This window comes from Populus alba, chromosome 16 (genome assembly GCF_005239225.2).
Source record: "Populus alba chromosome 16, ASM523922v2, whole genome shotgun sequence".
Classification (NCBI taxonomy): Eukaryota; Viridiplantae; Streptophyta; class Magnoliopsida; order Malpighiales; family Salicaceae; genus Populus; species Populus alba.
This window is the reverse complement of record NC_133299.1, coordinates 10,697,723-10,720,526: the sequence shown is the minus strand read 5'-3', so window position 1 is coordinate 10,720,526 and position 22,804 is coordinate 10,697,723. Positions and strand designations below refer to the sequence as shown.

At 31.4% G+C, this 22,804-nt stretch overlaps 1 pseudogene; it reads right to left on the bottom strand.

Annotated features, from left to right (window-relative positions):
* Positions 1–13,557: 13,557 nt before the first annotated feature.
* On the bottom strand, positions 13,558–19,169 carry LOC118052500 (aspartic proteinase 39-like; annotated as a pseudogene).
* Between the last annotated feature and the right edge of the window lie 3,635 nt (positions 19,170–22,804).

Genomic DNA, 22,804 nt, shown 5'->3' with positions numbered 1-22,804 from the left:
TAAATACATGAAAAAGAGATGATGTGATTAATTGTACCCTGCCTTTTTGCGCGAGTCTTCGTGTTAATTTGTGAAGTTGTAAACCATGATTTCTGCTGGGAATGGCACAAGTAAAGTGAACCTATATCTTTCACTATTTACTTTCATTTCACTTGTGTAATTTAAATTTGAAAAATTCTAAATAACCTTTCAGTAGTTAAAAGGCCAGTTCAAATGGGCCGTATCTTCATCTCCTTTGTTTTTTCCTTGTTTCAGTTTATTCTTTCATCTGATCAACTAGTGCTTTGAATATTACTTCTTTTAAACTCTAAAAGAAAGCCAGGTGAAATGCTGTGATCAATTCTTCCACCAAGTCTTCTGAATATAGAAGAGATTAATCAAACCACATCACAACAGGCTTCCATCATATAGCAAGAGAATTCTTTTGAATGATAACAAAACTGGACTGTTGTCGGTTCAAGAACTTGATTTCTATGGTAGTGGCTTTACATTTAGAGAGAGTTTCCCGTTTCTGAAATTGCTCAAGGTGGAAAATCAAATGAAAGGGCAATCTATTCCATATGATTTGCCATCAAGCTCTTAGTCTTGTTCTATTTCTTTCCACACAACCACAATTTCTGTAACTGATCTGTCTGTTTGCATTAACTTGCCACTTTCTTTGTTGAATCTGCAGTTGGATGTTGAAACTGCTGGCCATCAAGCAAAGCCCTTTGGGTAAGTGATGGAAGCCCACCTAGTGCACAGCGATTTTGATATTTCTTTGGCAGTTAGCCTTACTCATTGGTTTGGTATGCAGGTCTCCCGTAAAAGTTATTGAAGGTTGATGCATATATTGCTTGGCATGCTGGTTGTTCATGCTTTGAGCTTTTCTATAGACCAGAGTGCTCCTGCACTTCGCCTCAAAGAGAACTGAATCTGCTGGCATAAACTCGTAAAAATACGTCATCTGCATAGCCATAAACGCACTGATAACTTGTATAAATCCTACTCTCCATCCTATCTTCTCGTTGTGTTCTTTTTTGATTGTTTTATTCTCCCAGCAAGTTGCTTGTGCTATAGGGTATGAAAATGCTAGAATGCTTACAATTTTATTTTTTATATATATATATATGGCAAGGCAATGTTTACATATCTTCAATGTTCCAAATCATACAGAATCAGAATATATATATATATATGCTCTTGCTTACATATTATATTAATTTTGTTTATGTAAACATATTTATTTTTAATAAAGATTTATTTATCTTTAATATTTATCAAATATTTTATTAATGAATATAGAGTAAAAATAAAGTTTTTGAAACAAAAATGCTTTGCAAAAAAAAATTATATAATCATTATAATTTATGATTTTTCTATTGCATCAAAGCTTTGTTTCTAAATATTCATAGTCAATATACTCTATTAAAACTAGACATTAATTAGAGTTGTTGAGACTAGTATATAGTATGTTCTTTTTTCTTTGTGAAATGGAGCAATTTTTCACACAAGTTGACGTATGAGAGATTTTTAGAACTAATATCTAAGTACTTGTCACATGATATGTATATTAAATTGGTCTATATGAGAATTCCTTATGAAGAGATCAACTGTGTCTATGGAAAGACTCATGTGATGGTTGTGTAAGTGATCTTTAGATTTAAGATCACTAAGTTATCTTATATGAAGAATGTTATGCTTTGATTCTAATACATATTGTCCTAATTAAGGGCAACAAACGAGTGAATATTGGGTATAACAAGAACTATAAAAAGGTATTTGAGTAATTAAAAGAGGATTCATGAGATTTAGAAAAAAAAATATTTCATATATTCTCAAATAGTTGATTGTAAATCCCTACGTAAGGTAGAATGAGACTTGAAAAGAGTTTTAAATCTTATTTAAAGAATCAATAACTATGGTGTTGGGAACAAACATTATTTAAAAAAGTAGACACACTCCATGCTATAATGTCTAAATCATAACATTGTTAACGAAACGATAATAATTACACTGAGATAGTTAATAAAAGATCAAGTCAAACCACTTATGGCTTTCTTAATATTTGAATGAATATGACAGATTATTAGACATTATACTTGATTTTTTGAATATAAAGCAATTAATTGTTGAATTAAATAATGAATTAATTTGTTTCATTAATTAAATCTTATTTTTTTAGCATTGTGATTTATTTTTTAGCTAACTTATTAAGGAACCTAATGTGTTACATACATAAGAACTATTAGTCAAAAATTAAAATTGGATGATTAATCAAGTGTGACTTGATTATAAATAAATTTAGAAGTTGAGGACTAAAGTAATTTATACAAAGAATTACAATTCTAGACCTAGAAAACTGAAAGATTTGATTGAATAATTTCTTAAAATTATCCTGAAATAATGTGTTTAGGAAGAAAAATAATAGTGTTATTTATAGGGTTTTTAGGTTTTTCTATAAATAAAATGGTATGCATCTTATTTTATGGATAGTAAATAACACGGTACAAAACCCTTGAAAAACATTAAAAAAAAAAAAAGAGTTACAACTTAAAGGCATAACAATCCCTCACTTTTAAAAAAGTACAGGAGATTTTTCACTAGTGGTTCATATAAATTACCATTAGAGGTTGGACAATTGAATGACTTGTGATTTGTGACAACTTAGTGTTGAAGCAATTATTTAAGACAAAAAAAATCTGATCTTTAAGTAATATTCATATAAACCTTAAACAACTTTATGTATATCTAACTGAATTTTTGGTACTTGCAAAAATTCTTAAATTTATTATTTCTGCTATGTGTATGTGTTTCAAGAAACCTAACTACATTGCCTTGAAGTTGAACAAATTGATGATAACTTTTGAATGGAAGACTTGTTTTAGTTGTATAATCGAGCCACTATTGATTTGTGCTTAGAAAATAACATAGTATTTACCTGAAACTGTTTCAGTTTTAATTTATGATGACAATTTATTTAAGCAAACCAACAAGAATTCTATTGCCTCTTTTATTTCTTCTTCTTCCTTACATAGACCATAGGAGGCCGTATTGCTTCTTGGTTTTTTATTTTTCATATGAACTAAAGTATGGACCTTGCTGCATTCTTGTACTCGAATGACTATGTCCAAGTGACGATAGATGTTATAGATGTTAGTATCAAACTAGATTGATGGTTCACGCTATATTACAAGTTAAATTATTTTTTTTAATGTAAAAAAAAAATTCAATGTGAAACTTGGAATTAAAAAAAAAAATCAGAGAATTAGGTCATTGAATTGTCTGGGTTTAATACTCTCAGCTAATCTAATAATACTTTAAAAAATAAAGGATAATGATAGTAAATAAACTGAATTAATAAAAATTAACATCCAAGATATAAAATAAAAATGACTATAGAGAAAGACTCGAGTCAACCCATGTCAAAGAAAGGAAAGTGGAAAAAAAATAATAAAGGCTAAATTTTTCATAACCAAGCAAATGTTGGAAAACAGAATTTTAAAAAAAATATATGCTAAAAAATAGAAGTTAACTAAAGCTAACCTTGTAATCTTGTGGCCCTGGTTAAAAGGCTGGCACCACATTATAGATGACAAACTTAAAAAAAAAATTACGAAGCAAAATCCTCAATAAACCAAATGTCAAGGGATGAAAAAAAAAATTAATTAAAAACCACAATCAAAGGAAATGAGGACTACATTTTTTTGTTATATTTTTCAAACTTGTTGATTTTATTTGCTAAATCTTTATATAAAAAAAATATAGTTTGACATTCTTGCAAAATAAAAAAATCAGTCGATTCGTGTAACCCTGGTCAACTTACTCGATCTGTGACTCAGGAGTTGCTTAGGGTCAACTTTTGGATCGGGTCTAAAAATCATGATAAAAAAGAATAAGGACCTAATTTCTTTATTAAATTCTTTTTAAAAACTTGTCTTAAAACTCAATGATTTTTTTTGTACAATTTTGACCAAAATAATGTTATTTTTACATATGTGTAAAATAAAAAAACAATAGTTGCCCAGGTAACCCTAGCCAACCCACTTGACATATGACTCGGGATTGACCTCCGGGCCGGGTTTAAAATACATAATTAAAAAAATAAGGATGCAACTTCTTTATAATTTTTTTAGAAAATCGTTGAATATTTTTTTTTACCAATTTAATCTGGGTAACCTTGACCAACCCACTCAATTTATGACCTAAAACTTGCCTAGGATCGACCCTTAGGTCAGGTTTAAAAACCAGGATTGAAAAAAAAAAGGATTAAATTTAGCATTAAAATCAAATAATGAGGTATGAATCTAAAAAAAAATCCAATTAAGAAAATAAATAAAAACAAAAGAAATTATAATGAAAAGAATGAAGGACCAAATTTAAAAAAAAAAATCATGTATGAAATTGAAAAGAAAATCAATTAGAAAAAGGATGAAAAGTAAAATAAATATCAATTACAAAAAAGAGGACAAAATCTAACATGGAAATAAAATAAAATAAAATGCAAAAGGATGAAATTGAAAAACAAAATCCATAAAAAGAATTTAAAGTTAATATAGAATAATAAAACCTATGAGGACCACAATTGAAATAATACAAAAGGTTAGGACATTTTTTAAATTTAGGTAGGTGGAGGAGAGAGAAAAAAGGGTGGAGAATAAGAAATCCAGTGGCCGCCTAATGATGGCCCTTACGACAACATGCACTGGTTAGGATAAAGCGCCACCTCACAACGCTTCGCTTAAGATGACGGTTGGATATTTTTGGACATCGGAGGAGGTGTCATGTGCCACTCAAATAGTGTGGAAAATCTCCACATGTTGGCACGTTCTTATCATGCACCAATAGCTTTTTAGTTTTATTTTCATAAATACCAAAACACCCCTAACCCCACAAAAATTTATTAAAAAAAAACATGGAGTTCAAAAGATGCCAATACACCTAAAGACAAAAGCATTTGTTTTAAAATCCATTGTTTTTTTGGTAATCTCATCGTGCTCAAGAATAGGAAAATCTGAAAAAGCCCATCTCCTAAAGCAAACTGAAATTCTGCTTTCAATGGTATCTAGGACTTTACATTGTGCAATAGAGAGAGTAAAACACATACATACCCCTTACCAATTCTACAATACCAATCTTATCCCATGTAAAAATCCAAAAATACTCATAAAGCTAGCCTTTGTGTCTTTCTCTTCCAGGGATAATTTGGTAAATTCATTGTACGAATCCATGGTGAATTGTGAGAGGAGCTACCCTAAAATATTATGCTCTTTTAGTATTTTGTTAATTGATAGGGCTGGAAATCGTTTAAGCATGTCTACTCATTTTCACTTCAATTATTGTAGGATTCATTAAATATATATATGGTAACAAAATTTAGTTCTTTTCACATATGTTAGAAGAACATGATACCCATAAACAAGTAGAGCTCAAATAGCTTGATTGAAACAAAATTTGATCTTGGAATTAACTTGAAACATGCAAACGATACAACTCATAGAAAGGCAAGAAAATAGGTTTGGAGATGTGACACAAAAATTACCTTGAACCTAAGTACCAACACTATTGGAATATGAAACCCCAACCCAACATATAACAATTCATGAATGCAAAGTATATGATGATGTCAATAAGACAATTATTCTTCAATAAGCCGATTAAGTTCGTTAAAGAATCAAAGTAGGAGAAAAAAAAAACTTACCCTCACACATTCACAAAGAGAGATGTGGCAATCTAAATTACTATTAAGCAAAATGTGAAAATTAAAAATTAGGTTATTGAGATATTTTATATATGTACCTAAGCTAAACCCTGGAATATCCAAGATGTGGACTTGTATAAGGCCTACTCACAATCATACTCAAACTCTTAATTAAACAAGCCAAAATAATGATAATAAAGCCTAAATCATGCAAACAAAAATTAAAATAAAGGTCTGAAGCATGTTGCCATAAATAACATAAAAGAGTCTTATTTCCTAGCTTAAATATTCTCATTGGTTTAATAATCCTTCCTTGTAACTTTAGGATTGATTGTCCATTTTAGAAATTCCAAATAAACTAAGAGAATCAATTATGACCTGGAAATCTTTGTTGTCGCCTCTAGCTTTTTCTTGTAGAGCTTGGTTTCCTTGATGTATTTGGATAAAAAATAATGTTTATTTCCTCTTTAGTTACTAACTATATTAGTTTTCTTCCTAGATAAGGAGAATCATTAAATAATCCTCTCTGACTTGGAAAAAAAATATGTCACCCCGTAGTTGTCTTAGTGAACTAATAAACCTTTTCTTTTGAATGCTAAGAATTTTCTCTCATTAAGGATTTAATCTGGCATTTTCCCTCTCATCTCACCTTTTGTTGGCTTTTAGGGAATTAAAATCAACACCATATAAAACAACTTAGCTGCATAATCCAAATGAATAAATATGACTTCAAAAGCAAGAAAATTAAGGAAAAAAAAACAAAACTACAATTATAATCTCACAAAATATAGTCGATTAGAAGACACAAACAAAAAATAGATGTGAAATTTATGAAAATGATGTATATAGCACCTAAATATGCAAAAACAATATGATGATAGTATGTTGAAAGATATGAAATCAATAAAAACGAAACAAGTTTTTGAAGTTGACAAGCTTAAACTTGAATATGGACCCTAAAGCAACGAATGTCTAGATGATCCCAAAATTAGTATATAGTACAATTAGGACCCTAATAAATAGAATAACAAGTTGGAATTAATTTCGAGTCTTAATATATGAACGCAATAATGATGTTAGACAACCATTTTAATACCAGAATTTAGAACTTAAAGAAATTGATGTCTAAATGACCCTCCAGTAACCAGAATATCAAGTTTGAGCTAATATTAGGTTGATTTGTTCAAATTTTCTTTTGTTTAGTTTTCTACGGTAGAATCTGAAATTTATCTTTTGAACAACTTTGTTTCCTTTTATTTTATTTTGTGCTACTGATATGTTGAGAGACAATAAAAATTTGAAATAATACTTTTTTGTACTAAGAAGATGTTGCTACTGAATTGAAAAGAAGAAGATTGGAGCAAGCAGTTTGACACAGAACAAAAGAAAAATGAAATTAACAAAAGGATATAACTTGATTAATAAAGTCAAGCTTTGATACAAAAAGATACAAACACAGTGAGCACTTAGTCATGTAACCCATATGCAAATGATACAACCTCTAGAAAGCCAATAAATCAAGTTTGGAAGTGTGACACAAAGATTACCTTAAACCTAAGCATCAATACTATTGGAATCTGAGACCCTTATCCAAGGAATAACAATTTACAAATGAGAAGTATAGGATGACGCCACAAAGATATTTGTGCTTTCATAAGTTGATTTAGTTCGTTAGAGAAACAAACAAGGAGAGAAGACTCACCCTCACACACTCACAAAGAGAGACGTGGCAATATGAATTTGATATGAACCAAGTTAGGTCTGAATTTGGTCTTAAAATATTTGTTGACTAGTTTTGCAAGATCGGGAATATCTCTCAAACCACACATTAGAACAAGGTGTAATTTTACAAGAGATATGAGACACATGGAACTATATTTTTTAAAATTTTCAGGTCAAATGGAGTTTATAAATATATTATTCAGTAGGTCAAGTTACTAAACAAATCTTATCAAATCTATTAGACTAGACCTTTGTGCAATGTTTTCTAGAGCTATAGGTGGAATATTTTTATGATTCAGGCTTTGTTAGAAACTAGACATCTCGAGCTTTCCAACCATATCTGGTAAACCCCATAATTCATCCATAAGAGAGAGAACGACGTGTTTGAAGTTAGAAATGAAAATCTGTCAAAAATATGTGAAAATTGGAGATTCGGGCTACATAGATTAATTTTGACATGAAGAATTTGTTATTATTATCCTATTCTATTTATTATTTAATATTGAATAATTATTACTATTTTCGTTATCACTTATTTGTTTTACAATCAAATCAAATTCTTTTATTGCAGTAAGTTGTTTAAATAAATCTAGAAGGACTTGAAGGTATGATAAAATTTTATTCCAACACTCCTTAATGTGGATCACCCACAAACATCAACAAGGATCCATTACATGTTCCAAATAGGCCAATTACAAGGTCCAAAATGAATGTATTGAAAGAAGCATTAAATGAACTAGTTTTGCAAGTTTCAGCCAAAATAGAAATTATAGATCCATGAGGGCTTCAATAGAAGGCCTTAGTGAATTCAATTCATGTGTAAGAAGGACCTAATCCAACCTTATTTAGATCATGAACATTTAGCAATAAGGCTGTCAATTTTGCACTAGTTTCGACCAACCTTGTTTTTGTATTGATTCCATATGCTTTATGGATTCCATATTAATTGTGGATTTTATATTGTGTGTGGAACCATTTATTTTCTTTATGTATTAAGATATATTATTTAATTTATTTTCATGTTAGGTGAGGAGAATACTTAACAATAGAAAACAAGAATTCAAGCTTAAAAAGAAAACAAGGTGGCGGCAAAATTTCTAGATTTGTAAAGAGAAATAATAAAGGCAACAAATTTTCCTTCCAAAAGAAGGATAAATACATGAATACAATTAAAATCATTTTATATCTTTGAAACTATAGGGGCAACATCTTCTCCCTTGGTTTCTAGGATCATTGGGTGGTATTTGGCTATAAATAAGCTTTATATCAAACTTGTATTATTTTCTTTTTCTTCTTCTCTTATTATGACAGCATAGAGAATTAAATTATGGGTTTTATTTTTATTATTTTAGCTATATGTGGTCTCATCTTCTAAGACAACATCATCTAGGCTCAATGTCTCTTATAACATATCAAGTATAGTACAACATGTCTTAAACTAAGAAGATGCATAATAACGAGCAATTCCATCATCACCATCATCGAGATCATGAAGATCAGCCACATCACGTCGACCATTATGCAACAACTGTCTAACCTAATATGAAGCAAATAGAAATTTTTAATCCATAAATAAAATGCAATGGTTTTGTCGAAGTCTGTAAAAAAATAAAAAAAAATACTCAACATTTTGAATCCAATGTGCATATGGCTCATACTTCATCTCCTCTTGTAGAGGAACCTGTATTGGGTTTGGTGTAATGATTTGTCGTGTTATACTCAGGTATCAACCTATGCATTCCTTCTTAGAAATTACAAGAAGCACCTCTCTAAGAATAAAATTTCTTCATCATCCCACATCAATTTATGATGGAGATGGCGGATCATCCAATTATAATTAGCGTGCCTATCCGAAAGACTAATGGAATGCAACTAATTGCTTGTATCTATGGCAAACATAATGTGTTGCTTACAACTAAATTGTCGCATTTCATAGTCCAGACAATGCATTTCAACAAGCTCAAAAAATATGAGGGGGATAATTGTTGCTGATAAGTTGAGTAGCTAATATATCATCTTCTAAATAAGAATTTCACACAACCTATTAAACCATCAACAATGCAAATTATTTTCTATCATTTACCAACATCAACCTATACAATTATTTCTCATCATTTACCAAGAACATAAAATTTGTACATCAACAATGCCCAATTATTTCTCATCATTTAATACCCATGAAAAATTATTTCATAATATTTATCAATATCAAAAAATTTCAACATCAACCTATGCAATAATTTCCTAACATTTATCACTATCCAACATATTAAACATCAACGCAAGCAATTAATTATCATTATTTACCAACATCAACGCAGTCAATACTTTCTCATCATTTACCATCAATGCAAATAATTATTTCTTTATCATAATTTACCAATATACTTGATTTGAATGTTGGTTATCTAACTCGCTGCGATAAAATGACAAAATATGAGTTGGATTATTTTCAAAATATGTACTTCCATACTATCTGTTAATAAATAAATAATAAAACTTATTAAATAAGGTTTTCATGAAAAATATTATTAATCTAAACATCATAATTTGTATGTTTAATAACATATTAACTATATCTTAATAGAAGTTGTAGATCAATCTCCAAAACTTGGATAGACATAACAAGTTTAGACTAATTGGTGGTTGCCCCAAGTGTAAATGCTCCCATGACCATAGATTTATGTATAAAAAAAAACATACAGCAATTAGTAACCACCTTAGACATAAAAAAACATAATACAAAAATAATAAACCTATTACATTTATTTTACTTGTAAAAGTAATAAATATCCTCCAATTTGCTTTGATTTTTCTAAGCTAGCTTAACACAAATATGTATACAAACATGTAAGAACACCTGAACCCCAACTATATAGTGGAATGGATTGAAAATCCTCCAGTAGTGGTAGGTAGAACAAAGGCACAACATTCCACTGATATCCGTGAAACATATAATGCCAAACATATGAAGTATGTATGCTCTAGCATAATTGCACAACATAACATTGAGTTCAAATCAAATATAGATAACTCAATATGTTAATTGAACTATTAGTGTGCATTAACATACCATTATAAAATCTCATCATCATAATCATCAAGTAATTTATAAAACTTTTTTCCAAAGCCATCCCATGCATAAAGTGTTCCCCTCGAACATTTCAAGAGGGAGTACTTGTCCGAATGCATGCTCGCATAAAGTGACCTTATTCTAGTTATTCATAGTTGTAAGTGCTCTCCCATCTATAGGCAAGCCAAACAGAATAACAATGTCTTACAATGTAGGTGTCATCTCCCTAACACGATGGTGAGAAGTGAGAGACTCTCATCTCCATCTCTCAATTAGTGTCATGAGCAATTCATGATCCATCTTTATGTGTTGAAGACATGTAATGTAATAAAAAATTATCTGCATGATGTATGGGATCATAGGATTTGAAAGCGACATCAACTTATAGAATCTACAATACATCTTACTCAAATCCTGCATAATAAAAGAAAAGGTTCAATGTATTAACATAAATTATAGGGTAATCAGCACAATAATTAATCGTCTTTGTCAAATAAAAAACAAAAATACATTCCCATTATACATGGCCTCTGATTTATATAACTTGTGCAACCGTAGAATAGAAGGATCAATTGAATCGGATCCATATACCGAGAAATTCTATGTGTAGATAACGATGACGTGCCTCATGTATGTGGCATCCTAACCAAATGTACCTATAAAATACAAAATATAATTCAAAATTAGAAAATAAATACTACAAACAAACAACTAAAATTAAATTACAAACAATAATAAAAAGACATGCAATTGTCTATCTTATTACATATGTTGTTTGTATTCACAAGTTTTTTATGTTTTGCCATGTTTGACTGCATATGTTACATCTATATAACCCTTTTTTGCATCCATCACATTATACAATCAAGTTGACTTTTTTGACCCTGGTCGATTTTTCATCTTGAAAGGTTTTGGTATACTTGAGGATCAGTATATTCATTCCACTTTAATTCATTAGGTAATTAATGGAATGGAGTCTCATATGTGTTCTTATACATCTAAAGATTATAATATTGATCAACATACTAGGTAATATTAAGATGCCTTTATGCACAACATGAAAGAACATGGGAACAAGATTAATGATAACTCTACCATTTACAATGTATGCATATTCGATTTGTTAACTTAACTATTCGTCTAACTTCTTTTTTGACACCTATTTTATATAGGGTGTGAACCTAAAAAGTTTCATCATCAACATTGAAAAGTATCGTAGTATGATCTCTAGACCTAAATATTTTGCTTTCTAATTTCAACTGAACAACAGGAGGCTATAATTTCTCTTATGCAATGTAATTATATGCATCCTTCTTTTTTATATAACAAAATAAGCATTAGTCCTAAAATATATCAATTGGACTAAAGCAGAAACATGCAAAACATGTGCACCTTTCAAAACATGATTAAAAGATTTAGAAATGTTTGTTGTCATATTACGATATCAATGACCCCCATCATAAGAAAGTGTCCATTTTTCTTTTGGTTCCCACCCAAGCCATTCTTTCCATTCTAGATGACTATTGCCTATATAATCAAACCATACATCAAATTTATGCTTCAAAGATTCATAACACGTCCTAAGCAACTTTTTTTCAGCTGACAAATCTTTGAATTTGTTATTGAAGTTGTTTGTTAGGTGTCAATGCAATACCAATGTTATCCGTTCATTTCAGGCCAAATTTCTCTCATTCTATGCTTAATACCATCATGCTTATCCGATATTATATATCTACTACTACGGTCACCTATAATGTCATGTTGAATAAGTAATGAAAATCATCTCTAGTTAACATTATGTTCTTCAACTAGTGAATAAGCTAGAGGAGAAATCTCATTGTCTGCATAAAAAAAACCCTGCAATCAACAACTTTTCATTGAACCTTCCATATAGATGGGTGCTATCAACACTAATAATTGGCCTACAAGACTTGAACCCCTCAATTGCAAGACCAAATGCCTAGAAAACTCTACCAAAAACAATTGTTCCACTATCAAGCTATCCATTATGTTTCCATTTAACAACTTTTCTAGGATTTTATTCTTGTAAAACCACAAACAATCTAGGTAACATTTCAAATGAGTCCCCATATGTTCCTAAAAGTTCCTCAAGTGTTTTTTGTTTTGCAGCCAATCCTTTATAGTAAGAATTTTTAAATTTATAGTGCAATTTAATTTCTTCTTGTATGTTGGAAACAATATAGGCAAGGTTATCTTAAACAAAAGTTACAACCATTGATGCAAAAAATTTAGTATTGAGCTGATGATAATCTTTTTTTTTTTTTTTATGTATGTATTGGTACATATGTATTTACCTTTCAATTTTAATATCTCAAAGGAATCTGACCTTTTATGGTATCCTCAAATAAGGATTATTGACATTCGGATGCATAAACACGTGTGTTTATCTTTCAATTTTACTATCTCAAAGGAATCTGATTTTTTTATAGTATCCCTAAATAAGTACCTTGATATTCGGGTGCATAAACACATTGCAATTGAACAAATATTTAATATGAACATTAAATGCGATATTCAAGTGAATATGCAATATATCATTACTTAATAATATATATAAAATCATTTTTAATTCTGAAATCTTATCTTACATCTAAATCACCACTAGCAACTGATTTTTTATGATAAACAAACTAATCATTACAAATTATATTATCAACTCTAGTATCATTTCCAAGAACAAGAAGCCTTATCATATGATATTTCAATCCCACATCCTTATCTTCATATCACAATATGCAGTTTTTTAATTCTATTTTCATCACAAATTCCCATAACCCTCACTGGAACAATAGTTTCTTCAGCTCTTCATCTTCTATCGAATTATCAGTCAAGATCTCTTCTGGAAATAAATATAAAATTTTCGTTTCAAGGGTTTTTTTTTATTTAATAAAAAAACCCTAAGTTGTAAAACAAAATATTAAATATTTCAATGCAAGCACATACATTTTCTGACCCAGAGGAAAAGTTCCCAAATGTAAACATTACTACCAGCATTGCTAAAAGGAATTGAAAATTTTAAAAAATAAGATAATTGATTTTAGTATCTTTAACCTCCTCAAAAAACAGCAACTAACTACAGTTAATTTTTCACAAAAGAAAAGGGAAAGAAAAGACATGTAAAACCAAAAAACTAAAAAAGGTTGTGTATTCTAGTTTCAATGGCAACAATTACAATGACAAAACACCACCTAATCCATTATGGAGATAATTTACAATTCTTGCACTGCTGAATATGGAGGATCCATTACAAGAAAATAAAGTTTCCCATCAGAAGAATAGAAGATGCTCCAATCATCAGAACATGAAAAGTATTATGTAACAAGAAACAGCTACCTCTACAGTCCAAATAAACAGCACAACGATGCCTTTCCAGTCACCATAAATAAAAACCAGCCAAGCCAACGTACACTGAAGACTGAGCAAAGAATTAACTTAAATTTGAGGTTTAGATCACAAAAATTTTAACTCCAACAATAATATGTGCATTGTGAGAACCATAACGGTCAGAGGCAGCAGCTCAAAGAGCATGATGTCCCTTGATGAGCTCAGCTGTCCTGCATTGATGAAGTCCTTACTAGAAGTTACAGAAACATTTACAGACAAGGAGCCTGACAGAAAGAATTGAAATGTATGGGGTTATTTTCCATGTGTGCAACGCAAACAGAAAAGGAGTTCACTGAATCATCATAGGTTTTTGAACTTACAGTCATAGTTAGCCCAACCAATCCGTTGTCGTACTAAATCATATACAAATATCTAATCTTTCAGAACAAGATCTGCAAAGCCAACGCAATCAACAGGATAGTTTAACTCACTGTTTTAAAAGGTACGAGGTGTGCATAAAGGCATTGAAACACCCACGAGTTAGTTGGTTCAGTGACACAAGATTTGTAAGTCAATGAGGTTCATTACAAAAGAGCAGAATTTGGCACAATCCCAACCCAGAAAGCTGTCATCCAGTCATGTCATTGTAAAATGCATTTCAAAAAAATAATGATAAAACAAATGACAAGCACCAAAAGCAGGAGTAAAAATGGTCACCAATGGTGCACTTGAGACTATGCAGGGCCAGCAGATAGAGACCCCCAATATTTTTCAGCTTTGCACTATATTTTTATTTTTTATTTTTAAGAAAACTTATGTTGCCCCCCATAAAGTTGTGCATGTTTTATTAAAGGCCCCAACTAGTTCATAACTTACCCACCCCCAGTACTGACATTATGACCAGTTGATGGTAAGGAAAAAAGGTTAAGCCTCTTCCCAGATATACTCATGTCAATAAAAGAAGTGAAAGTTTAGAGTTCAACCTCCTAAGATAGTTACTCCCTGAACTTTCTGAAAACCAAGGCACCACATTGCAGAACCACCCTGCTACAGAAGAGAGAGAGAGAGAGGTGGTCCATGTTACAATTCATTCAGTGAAAACAGCAGATATGTTCTGATTAAACATGTTCAGTTCAATACTGATGGGAAAATGAATAAGTTAGCAAAAGTGAAGAGAAGCAAATTACACTGGGACCAAAAGGTATAAGGTAGTCTTCAGGTTTTAACACCATAGATGCACCCCCAGCAAAGTTAAAACTGGCCAGGGGAAACATCTGAGATACATTGCATAGAAAGAAAGAAAAAAACACTAATTAAGTTATCGAGGAAGAAAAAAGGGAAAGTAAAAGCTAGAAAGAAAACTTTTGTGGTGTAACATAACAGCAAAAACATCATTTGGAAATAAAATAGAAGAATGAACCTGGTTGAGACAAGATAACACTGGTTTCTTTCAGATATTATAGGTGTAACAGATGGCGAGACAATGACATTCACCTGCACATTCACCAATCAAATAAACTTAAGCATGCTGAAAGTAAATTTAGTTGTGATTGTTTAAATCATGCTAATTCAATACTTTGTTACATTCCAGTTCAATAACTTCACTACCATTATTATCTCACTATTAAAAGGCTCAAACCAGCTCTTTAAAATCACCTTATTGGGAGAACTCAAAATAATTATTTTTTATTTTTTTTAGGAAAAAGCTTACTAATTATAAGAGATTGCATGTGGATAAAACAAGCTTTCTTATATTATCTGATTTTTACTTTAATTGTCCACTTTGTATTTGTGAGATAAGGGTTGCAGGAATATGAATGACTAAGAAGATATAGTTGCTGTAGAGAAATGTTTGGCTGACACCAGAGAACAAGAACGAGTCCCTATAAAATATCTTAACAAGTTGCCTCATGCAACACAAAGAGAACAAGAATGAAACCCTATATAATATCTTAATGAGTTGCTTTCTCATAAAATATCTCGTCATGAAACTATGCAACAAGGTTCTGTATCAAAATGTCAATCATATTGAAGGATTCCTAATATTTTAAATGGAAAAAAATATTTTACATTAAGGCTCATTTCTCTCAGCTGCAAACATCGTTTATTATAACATGGAGGACCTTTGCATGTATAGATGGTAAAATTACTCACAGCACTAACAAAAGGATCATAAGCTTCTGCCACAAGGTATGCCAAAGTTGTTCCAGAGTCAACAATTGTTCCTTGGCTATTCAATGTTGCAAACACTGATGGATCAATTGGTAACAATTTCCCATTAACAGCAATGCTTTGTAGATTTAAATTATAATGAGGCCTACAATTTTTGAAAAGGAAATCACAGCAAATTAGCGTTGTTCAAAATCAAACTAAAGATGCCAGATAGCAATACGATTGCATGAGGAATGCAAAAGGTAGTGCAACAGAGCAATAACATTCACAAGAGAAAGATGTATGATAGTAGGCAGATTTGGTGATAAATGTAACAACTCTTTGAGTTTTTGAAAGGTTCTTGAGCAGTTAAAGTCTCATTTCTTTCACTGGACTTGTTAACATTGAAAATATGCAATTTCTGTGACCACTTTAAATACCTAGAAAGATTCCTGCAAAATATGAGAAATCCTAAAAGCAAATCTGGCTTGGTACTATTCTAAAAGGTTATTCCAAATACAAAACCAACTGAATAAAGCTTGTGAAGTGCTTGTCTACTCCTAAACACCAGTGAAATATGGTATCCTAGCTAAAGGTAAAAGTAATGTACAAGTGACTGCTGCAGAAGAAAACGTCTTATCACTGACCAATAAGATGCTAGAAAAAAAAAAAAATTCTTTTAAAAATCCGTGTGCAATATCAAAGCTTGTCCCATTGCCTTGACATTTCTCAGGCAATAAGATTTCAGTTGCTACTGCTTATACAAAGCAAGGACAACAATCAAACGAAGTTGGGTTGTTGGGGAAAGAAAAGATTTCCAAGGAAAAAATGATATACTGTGATGGGACAAGTGGACTATAAACCATGCCTGGCTCCAGAATCTCACCAAGAACCAATATACCACCTCCAGTGCCCTCTCCTTTCAAGCAATGAGAGAACACTCTGGGTGTTAACCCGTGGGTTGATAATTGTGATATAACAGAGAGTTTCCCCTGGCCAAATCCAAAAATCCCATCAACTGCTTTATCGGTCACAGTCAAGTCCCCAGACTGGTAGGTACTACACCTGTTTTCAACACCACCATCTAGCAAAATAAGAAACATACAAAAAAGGCAGATCAATCTTGGAACAAAATAAACTTATTCAGATAGGAGAGTATGAGATAGATGAAGGGCAAAGGAAGCACACAACTCATATTTTGTCATAAGGGGGACTCAGTCCTTTATTCCTTGGCATCAATTAAGTTTGCTGGTTAACTCCACAAGAATGAAATGGCAATAAATCATTCAAATAATCCAGCAACAACAATACTATTTTACAGTAATAGCTGTGTATTTTGGGTGAACATGCCCCTTGCTGTGAAAGCATAAGAATGGTTACCATAAGAAGGTCATGCCATTAGTGAACTGGTTATGATCACGTAGCACCAGGTAGTGACTGATTTGTCATGTAGTCATTGTGCAGCAAAACACCATACTCTTGTGTGGATTCACTAACTGCATATTACATCTTTGACAACAACAATTAAGCAAAATATTAAGCTTCATTTTTTTAGTCTTGTACCTATCCCTTCTCTCTAAACAAATAATCATTGTCAATCTTACAAATCTGAACACGCCCATACTTATTCAACAGTACAATTTAGAAAACCTACCCAAAGACGATGAGAGCTGAAGAGTTAACGACTAATGACTCCCCCAAAATAGCCTCAAAATAAAGTGTATCGGACACATAATAGCCCGATGTCCCACTTCCATCTTCATATTGGTATGTGTAACAGCATTGATTAGTCTGAGGAGAGCAGTGAGTTACTGTGGTTTGAACTGCTGAAGTACAGATTGGGTCTGAACAGTGGACCTGCCCTGCGGTTGATGAGCTGCTGGAATCAAAGAAATTGAGCTGAATCTGCATTAACGCAAACAAAGTACCATGGGGAAGTTGAGGGAAGTTGAGGCTTATTTTTTCCAATTCTGCATATGTATAGAAAGACCCGTGACAAGGTAAAGAAAGAGGATTTACTCCAAGGCCACTAGTACGTGGGCAATTATTGCAGGAATTGCAGCAGACCCACAAAACATCACTTCCGGTATCAATCTGCACATTGAATTCTCTAGGAGGAGAGCCCAATTTCACTTCTGTAAAATAAAGTCTAAACACAAAGAAAAGAATTAAACCATATCACCGCCTATAATCATCAAGTACTAAAAAATGACTAGTTATCAAATCCCATCCTATAGAGAATGTGGAAGAGCGCAAAAAAAAAAAAAAAACTGAAGAGAACCAAGACAGATACATTACAAGGGCTATGAAGCTCCGGTGACCCTGATTGCAATGGAAACCCAAAAAGAAAGAAAAGCAAAATTAGTAAATAATAATAATAATAATCATCTAAGCATACAATATAAATAACAAAAAAAAAATCAATTTTTTGGTTACAAACAAAGGCAAAGAATCAATCTTCAGTTAATGTAATTCAAACAAAACATGCACAAAAATCCCATATCCTTTCTTTTACTTCCATTCCTCTTTTAGAAAGAATAACAAGCAAGCAATACCCACCACAAGTTCTTTTTAAGTGTGTGCATGTGAGCTAGAAATGCAGAAAATCATGTCCCATAAATACAAATTACCAATTTTAAACAAAACCCATGACTGAAATTAAACTTTTTACCTTAAATAACGCAAATAAACCATATAAAGAAACCTTAAAATTAGGAAAGAAGGGATGCTGAAAAAATTACCCGACGAGGTAAGGATCGGGGGAACCTTGAACAGAGAAGTCGACAACGCCAACAACAAAGCCTTGTAACAGACGAGCATGTCTGCGTCGGTCTCGAGCTCTAAGTTGGGAAAGTTCAAGACCGTGGTTGTTTAAAGGAAAAGCCCTCTCCAGTTGGAGAAAACTAGCGCAGTAAACCACTGAAATAGACATGAATAATAATAGTAGTAGTAGTAGTAGTAGTATAGTGTTAAAGAAAGGGGGCCATAAACCCCGCATGTTTTGAGGGTTTTTCTTGTGTGTCTTGGAGAGTGTTAAAGAAAGAGATCGAAGAGGAGCTGTTCTTGATGGTTCTTGCTTTTGCACATTTAGAAAGAAAGAGAGGAGTGGACTCAGGCAGCAGGACAGGACTGTGACACGACAGAGAGCTTATGATTACGAGGAACAAGAAGAGCTTATTTGTTTGTCCAAATTATATTAACTTCGTGTGTTTAAATTATAAACTACGGACCTCAGAGTAAAGAGAACCTACTTGATTTCAGGGCACGAGGCACCACTTAAAAAAAACAAGGTATTATTTTTATTTATTTTTCTTGGGTTTAGACATTAAAGAATGAAGAGAATAAAATGTTAAAAACAACTCAACCAAAATTTTCAACATTAACTAAAAATTACATCATATGATAATAAATAGAATTTAGTCTCGTTTAAATTATAAAATGATATTTAATTATCAATACCAAAAAAAAATAAGATAAATATTTATTGTGTTTAAAAAAACTCAATGAAAAGTGAATTGTCTCAATAATTTTAAAATACCCTAAAATCTTAATTATATTTTATATAAGACGGGTGATAAATATAGATATATAAAATGCATATTATTAAAGTAATTCAAATTAAAATAAGAGAGAAAGAAACTAAAATTCTCATTAATCTGTTTATTATAAAATATTTGTGTTAACTTAAATACAAATAAATTATATATAGGTTGAAATAATAATATTATTCTACTCTTAATAAATAAAAAGATTGTACCCCGAAGATATCGCAAAATATGAAAAACATCTCCTCTCAAACTTATAATGTGGCAGCTACAAACATCGAGAGTTTGTTAACTAGAAAATAAAAACGAGAAATGAAATGCGACTTGGTAAAAAAATATGCAATCTACAAGAAAGAAGAAACAAAAGGCAAAGTAATGATGTCATGTTTGAGATGATGACGAGTAAGATGATAATCGATCTCAATGTGCTTAGTTCGTTCATGAAAAATTGAGTTTGTGAGCAATCTGAATAGAATTCTAGTTGTCACAATACATAGGAGTAGGATGAGAAAGTGAAATTCTCATATCCGTAAGTAACCAACATAACCAAACAATCTTTTTTATAGTAGATGTCATAACATGATATTCTACTTCGGTTGAGGATTGAGAAACGATAGATTGTTTCTTGTTCTTTCATGAAATAAAAGAATCACCTAAAAAGATATAGAAACTAGTAACAGACTTGTGATCTATGGGATCACTATCATGATCAGCATCAAAGTATGCACGCAGCTCCAAGGAAGAGGTGGATGGAAGTAAAAGACTATACTCCGAAGATATCGCAAAATATGAAGAACAACTGCCTAATGAATAGTAGTAGAAGAAAACAACAAACTAACTAATAACATGAACAACATAAGCAATATCTAAACGAGTAATGGTGAAATATATGAAGATCCCAACAATAATATGGTATAAAGTATGATTTGTCAAAGGTAAACCATCAGAAGAAAAATATCTTGCATTAACTTCAATGGAAGTATCTACAGTCTTGTTATCAGTAAGTCTAGCCCGCTTAAAAATATCCACAACATGTTTCAATTGAGAAAGAAGTTAACCTTTGGGTGAGTAAGTTACCTCAAACCCAGGAAATATCGAAGATAACCCAAATCTTTCATTTCAAACTGTCTAGCCAATTCTATCTTCAAATTGAGATACCATCAATGTCATTACTGGTAATAATCATGTTATCAGCATATAAGGAAATAATGATACGACTTGCATCAGTGCACTTAATAAAAAGATCAGAATCATGACCACTAGAAACAAATCTAAGAGACAAGATCACAACAGAAAATTTCTCAAACCAAGCATAAAGGTGCTTATTATGACCATATAACGCTTTCTTGAGCTTACAAACATATCTAGAGTCATGTGAAACACTAGGAGAAGGCACCATATAAACTTCTTGAAGATCTCCATTTAAGAAGGCATTTTTATCATCAAGTTGGGAGATATATCACTAATAAACTAAAGTTATGACAATTAGAGTACGAATAGGAGACATTTGTAGTCATTTTTTGCAACAAGGGCAAATGTCTCCTCATAATCCATACCATAATGTTGAGAGTATCCTTTTCCAACCAACCTCTCAATAGACCCATCAGAATTAATATTGATCTTATACACTCAACGACAACCAACAACGCTCTTACCAGGAGGTATGAGAGCCAAATGTCAAGTATCTGTCTTATGCAAAGTAGAAAGTTTCTTATCTATAGTTTGCTACCAAAGAGGATCAAAAATTGTCTTTTTATAGGAAGAGGGCTCAGGGAGACAATGAATAGAAGCTAAAAAGGAAGTAAATGATGAAGAATAATAAGAATAAGCAAAATCTAGTAGTTTTGTGAACTTACAAATATGTATGAATTGACATAGAGATGAATCTACAATCTCAGATGAAGCTTGAGGGGCTATATATGCGAATGGAGCTTCAAGTGTGTTAGAGAGTAAAGTGTCAGTACCTATAAATTGATGAGTACAAATTGGTCGAACATGGGGAGAGGTATCTGAGGTACTAGGAACGTAAGATGATAAACTATCAGAATCCTCAGAAAAAGGATCTATATGAATAAGATTAGGTCTAGTCAGGCTATGAGTAATGGATGGAATAGAAAATAAAGGTATGTGCTTAAAAAAGACAATATGACGACACACATAAAGTTTATGAGTTATTAGATTAAAATAATGATACCTCTTTTTACCTTCACCATAACTCAGAAAAACACAAATAGCAGACCGAGAGGGCAACTTACTGCGTTCTACATGAGGATGAAGAACAAAATAAGTACAATAAAAAACTTTAAAGGAGGAATAATCAGAGACATACCCATATAATTTTTCAAAAGGAGATAAACCTAAATTATAAAAAACATGGAATTGTATTAATCAAACTTACAATAGTAAGGACAACTTCTCTCTAAAACTCACTAAGAATAGAAGTAGATAACAAGAGAGAATGAACAATTTTGACAATGTGCCTATGTTTTCTATCAACAACTCTATTTTGCTCAAGAGTATATGTACATACAGTTTGTTGAATGGTTCCATTTAAGGCAAGCAACTAACAAAATTTATTAGAGGTGTATTATCCACATAAATCACACCCAAAGTATTTAATTACAGCAGAATGTTGAGTTTTGACAATAGCTCGAAAAATTGTATATATCTCAAAGAATTTGGAATAATGTTTCATTAAATAAACCCACCAATAATGAGTATGATCATTAATAAATGAAACATAATATCAAGACCCTTTTTTTATGGCAACAGAAGAAGGTCCCTCATACATTAGAATGAATCAAGTGAAATGATGAAGAAGAAACATAAATACTTTGATTAAAAGATAAAACAAAAAATTTTGCTAGTTTATACCCACTACAATTAGAAATATCACAAGTTTGTAACTTCTATGGACGTTAAAAATCTCAAATGAGAAGACAAAACATGACCTAGATGAGAATGCCATAAATAAAAACTAGAAACTGAAGGACTCAAATGAAAAGAAGACAAATGAATAGTGGTAGTATCGGCAATTAACATTTTTAAATCATCCAAAATATATATTTCATTCTTTGCAGATCTTGTACACAACAAAAAAAAGAAGAAGAAATTGATTAAATAATCACCAAAATTACATAGTTGACCAACAGAAGCGAGATTTAATCTGAGTTTCGGAAAAAAGATAAACATCAAAGAGAGACAAATGAGATATAACAAGAGAACCAACACCTGCTAAGGGCATGAGAGTGTCATCAACAATCATAACAAGAATTGATGATGAAGGGA